Genomic DNA, 5,944 nt, shown 5'->3' with positions numbered 1-5,944 from the left:
TTTCCACAACCACCACTTTGACTAAGATGACAGCTAAATTGAAGCATTTGCGCTGACTTTTATCCACCTACTGCTTTGCATTCCTCTACCAGCCTTGGAAAACAAGATCATGATGTTGAGGAGTCAAGACTTGCCAGTCCATTGGGAGAAAGAGGTCCTCAAAAAGAGAGACTTGCGTGCATCCACCACCTATATTAGGCTTTGTAATTGTCAAGTGAAAGTCTAGTGCTTGATACTCTTGGCAATCAATATCACCAAGAAGACTGAGAGTGTGGTGATCACCAAAGAGTTTGTGTGTCGCCCAACTTAGGATTTGTACACGATTATGAGTGATTCAACGCGTGTAAGGAAAATCGACCCCGATCCATTTGGCTAAGTGAATTTGGTGTTTGATGACCAACGTAACCTTGTGAACTGATGTTCTTCAAGTGTTTGTGATTGTAGTTCACATGATGTAAAAAAGGATTGGACTGAGGCTCTGAGGATGCAACACCTCAAAAGAAACCTAAAAGATACTTAGAAGATCAACAAATATCAAGTACAAGTCCTAGACTCAGGACCAAAGGAGCCCAAGGTAAAAAGATTGAAGAATACAAGAAAAGAGCAGTCAACTAGCGCACTGGTGGCACATCGGACTATTCGGTGTGAAGCCGCTGGACTGTCCGGTGTGCACCGGACAGTCTGGCCAACAATGGACAACAACTTTATCAACAGTTGGCAGCAACTCTTCTCAACGGTCGGTTGACATTGCTAGGGCACCAGACATGTCTGGTGTGCACCGGTGCGCCCGACGACAACTATTTTATGTCCAACAACTCTATTTGAGGGGAGGATATTTATACCCCTCCCATCGGCCATTTGAGGTGTGTGGAGCACAAGAAACATATCCCAAATCATAGAGGAACATTTACAAGAGCTCCAACACACAAGTGCATAAGAGATTCATTCGGTGATTAGTATAGGTGCTTTGTGAGGTGCTTAGGCTAGCTAGACCACTATTGCGCTTGCTCTAGTGTAATGCTAGTTAGTTGAGTGAGCAAGGAAAACTCACCACAATTCTCGGCTCTTGTGTGATCCATGATTCGTTGTAATATTGTATTGCGAAACCGTATCAACCGCGTTTGTGATACGCCCGTCACCATGTACCGGAGGGAACGAGGCCCACAATGTTTCGTCCGGAAGCTCGATAGTGAATACGATAGGGAGCGTTCGAGAGGATTCGAAAGCGGAGCACCACTTGCGTGTGGAGAAGGCATGTGACTCTCTATGAAGTTACTCGTCTGTGGTGCCTGACCCTCGCGCGGGCTACCCGTTGTGTTGGGCACCAACGAGAATTAGTCGGGACCTTATGTGGTTCTAGATACCTTGATAAAATTACTAGCGTCGTCCATAAGAGTTTGCTTTCTTTACTAGCTCTTTAACCTTCCGCATTTACTCTCTCTATTTAAGTTGCAATCTTTACTATTCTTAGTGTATATTATATTATGTTGCATAACTCTTTTCGCGGTAGAGATAACAACACATAGACAAAACCTAGTTTGCACAATCTAGTTAAGTTATTTGCATATGTTTTGTTCTTGGGATTATTTTGTGGCCAAGTTTAGAGATAATTTTTAGAAGTACTAATTCACCCCTCTTAGGCGTCACCATTTCCTACAGAGTGCTGGAGTGACAAAGAACCAACTTGCAGATAGCACTTGGTCCTTGAGCGCACAAGAGGGAGAACAAGAGGGAGCGATATCCTTGTGCTGGTGATCTAACGATGATTAGTAGGGAGTGTCAACTCCCTGAGAACTAAAAAACTTGAGAATTCTTCTAAACCATTTGTTTTACTTATTGTAGTTGTATTCATGTAATTTAGTTTGGGTATTTATATTATTAGAACGATCATGATAGCATCAGATTGGAATTATGGTGTAAAAATCTTATATATATGTGTGTTTGGCATAGATCCGGAGCAGAATTTTAATGAGGAGCCGACAAGCTTGCCAAACACCATAACTCAAGAGTTACAAACTCCATGGAGTTTTTAGAGATGAGGTATAGATTTGTAGAGTACCTCTTTTGCTGCTCCAAAAACTCTAAAAAAATAATCTAGACGTGAAGTTTGAAGTTATTTATCCGCCACTGCCGCTAATTATGAGAAAACCATTTAAATGTAGAGCAGATTTGCTCCACCTAGAGTTTTGGAGTAGAACTGCTGAAAGGGAAATGTGCCCTTGGGCCATTTCTAAGTATTTTAGTGATTGAGTGCCAACACAAGTGCTTAAATGTGAATCTATGCCCATGGATGAACAAAGTGCAAATCAAGAGCAAAGGTATGTTTCTAAGTCTTAGTACATTGGTTTTGTGTACTAATATACTTGTCTAAGTATCAGAAACAGAAAGAAGAAGAGAAGAGAAGAGTTGGCTGTGTACAGCCAAGAGGCTGTTTCGGTCTGGGGCACCGGACTGTCCGGTGGTGCACCGAACAGTGTCCGGTGGTGCACCGGACAGTGTCCGGTGCGCCAGGTTGCCTCGAGCGAAGTGGCCGCTCTCGGGAATTTGCCGACGGCGTACGGCTAAAATTCACCGGACTGTCCGGTGTGCACCAGACTGTCCGGTGAGCCAACGGTCGGCCGGGCCAACGGTCGGCCGCGCGATCTGCGCAGGACACGTGGCCGAGCCAACGGTCGGAAGGGGGCACCGGACTGTCCGGTGTGCACCGGACATGTCCGGTGCGCCAACGGCTCCCAGATCTGCAACGGTCGGCTGCGCCATTTTAGGAAGGAGATCGGGCACCGGACAGTGTCCGGTGTGCACCGGACTGTCCGGTGCGCCCGATGACAGAAGGCAAGATCAGCCTTCCAGAACTGCTCTCAACGGCTCCTAGCTGCCTTGGGGCTATAAAAGGGACCCCTAGGCGCATGGAGGAGTACCCCAAGCATTCCTACAACATTCCTAAGCACCAAGACATTGATTCCACGCATTTGGTTCATTGTGATAGCATCTAGAGCTCTTGTTGAGTTGTGAACTCATTGAGTTGTGTTGCGAGCTCTTGTTGCGACTTGTGTGCGTGCTGTTGCTCTGATTTTGAGTCTTGTGTGCGTTGCTAGTTTCTCCCTTACTCCGTATTTCTTTGTGAATCTTAAGTGTAAGGGCGAGAGGCTCCAAGTTGTGGAGATTCCTCGCAAACGGGATATTGAAAGGAAAAGCAAAACACCGTGGTATTCAAGTTGGTCTTTGGACCACTTGAGAGGGGTTGATTGCAACCCTCGTCCGTTGGGACGCCACAACGTGGAGTAGGCAAGCGTTGGTCTTGGCCGAACCACGGGATAGACCACTGTGTCATCTCTGTGTTTGATCTCTTGTGGTATTGTGTTTTGTTGAGACTCCTCTCTAGCCACTTGGCAATTATTGTGCTAACACTTAACAAGTTTTTGTGGCTATAAGTTTAAGTTTTCACAGGATCACCTATTCACCCCCCTCTAGGTGCTCTCAATTGGTATCAGAGCCGTTCTCTTCACAAAGGGACTAACCGCCCGAAGAGATGGATCCTAAAGGCAAGGGGATGGTGATCAACGACAAGGAAAAGGAGTCCTTCATCAACGAGCCAAATGATGACAAGTCCAACGACTCGGGCTCGGGCCACAGACGCAAAGATGGGAAGAAGAAGAAGAAGACAAGACGCATCAAGGAGATCGTCTACTACGACAGCGATGAGTCTACTTCCTCCCAAAAGGACGACGACCACAACGAATACGAGAGAAAGAAACCGGTCAATTCGAACTTTTCTTTTGATTACTCTCGTATTCCTCAAAGTACTAATGCTCATTTATTATCTATTCCACTTGGTAAACCTCCTCATTTTGATGGAGAGGACTACGGATTTTGGAGTCACAAAATGCGTAGTCACTTGTTCTCTCTCCATCCTAGCATATGGGAGATTGTAGAAAGTGGAATGCACTTTGATAGTATGGATAGTCCCATGTTTATTAATGAACAGATTCATAAAAATGCACAAGCTACTACTGTGTTGCTAGCCTCTTTGTGCAGGGACGAGTACCATAAGGTGAGCGGCTTGGACAATGCCAAGCAGATTTGGGACACCCTCAAGATCTCTCATGAGGGGAACGATGTCACCTTACTCACCAAGATGGAGTTGGTGGAGGGCGAGCTTGGACGGTTCGCAATGATAAGGGGCGAGGAGCCAACTCAAACATACAACCGTCTCAAGACCCTTATCAACAAAATAAGGAGCTACGGAAGCACGCGATGGACGGATCACGACGTCGTCCGCCTAATGCTAAGGTCCTTTACTGTTCTTGATCCTCATTTGGTGAACAATATTCGTGAAAATCCTAGGTACACCAAGATGTCGCCCGAAGAAGTACTTGGGAAATTCGTTAGCGGGCGAATGATGATCAAGGAGGCAAGATACGTGGACGACGCCTTGAATGGTCCGATCAACGAGCCGCAACCCCTTGCTCTCAAGGCAACGAGGAGCAAGGAGGCGCTACCGAGCAAGGTGGCGCAAGTTGAGGCGGCCGGGCTAAATAATGAGGAGATGGCCCTCATCATTAAGCGCTTCAAGACGGCGCTTAAAGGACGCAAGGGACAGCCAAGCAAGACCAAAGCCAAGGGGAAGCGCTCGTGCTTCAAATGCGGTAAGATTGGTCATTTTATTGCTAACTGTCCCGACAATGATAGTGACCAGGAACACGGGAGCAAGAGAGAAAGGAAGAAGCATTACAAGAAGGCCAAGGGCGAGGCACATATCGGAAAGGAGTGGGATTCGGATTGTTCCTCCTCCGACTCCGACAATGAAGGACTCGCCGCCACTGCCTTCAACAAGTCATCCCTCTTCCCCAACGAGCGTCACACATGCCTTATGGCAAGGGAGAAGAAGGTAAGTAATCAAAACAATGTCACTTATGATTCTTCTAGTGATGATGAGTCTAGTGATGAAGAAATAGATTACTCTAGTTTGTTCAAGGGAATGGATAGAACTAAAGTAGATAAGATTAATGAATTGATTGATGCCTTGAATGAAAAGGATAGACTCTTAGAAAAACAAGAGGATCTTTTATATGAAGAGCATGACAAATTTGTAGAGGCTCAAAAATCTTATGCATTAGAAGTTAAAAGAAATGAAGTGCTTTCCAGTGAATTATCTTCTTGTCATGAAACCATTGCTACTTTAAAAGGTGTTAATAATGATTTAAATGCTAAACTAGAAGTGGCTAGTAAATCTAACTCTTGTGTAGAACATGTTATGGTTTGCACTAGGTGTAAAGATTTTAATGTTGATGCTTGTAGTGAACACCTAGTTTCAATTTCTAAATTGAATGATGAAGTGGTTAGTCTTAATGCCCAACTTAAGACTAGCAAAAGCGAATTTAATAAATTAAAATTTGCAAGGGATGCCTATACGATTGGTAGACATCCCTCAATTAAGGATGGACTTGGCTACAAAAGGGAAGCCAAGAACTTGACAAGCCATAAGGCTCCCATCTCCGCCAAGGAGAAAGGGAAGGCCCCTATGGCTAGTAGTGTGCAAAAGAACCATGCCTTTATGTACTATGATAGAAGACAACCTAGAAATGCTTATAGGAGTTGTAATGCATATAATGCCTTTAATTCTCATGCCATGTTTGCTTCTAGCTCTTCTTATGTGCATGATAGAAATGTTGGTAGGAGAAACGCTGTTCATGATATGCCTAGGAGAAATGTTGTTAATGTTCCTAGGAAAGTAAATGAACCTTCTACAATATATCATGCTTTGAATGCTTCCTTTGCAATTTGTAGAAAGGATAAAAAGGTGATTGCTAGGAAATTAGGGGCAAAATGCAAGGGTGATAAAACTTGCATTTGGGTCCCTAAGACAATTGTGACTAACCTTGTAGGACCCAACAAGAGTTGGGTACCTAAGTCCCAAGCCTAAATTTGCCTTGCAGGTTTATGC

This window comes from Zea mays, chromosome 4 (assembly GCF_902167145.1).
Source record: "Zea mays cultivar B73 chromosome 4, Zm-B73-REFERENCE-NAM-5.0, whole genome shotgun sequence".
Classification (NCBI taxonomy): domain Eukaryota; kingdom Viridiplantae; phylum Streptophyta; class Magnoliopsida; order Poales; family Poaceae; genus Zea; species Zea mays.
Note: the sequence above shows the minus strand (reverse complement) of the source record.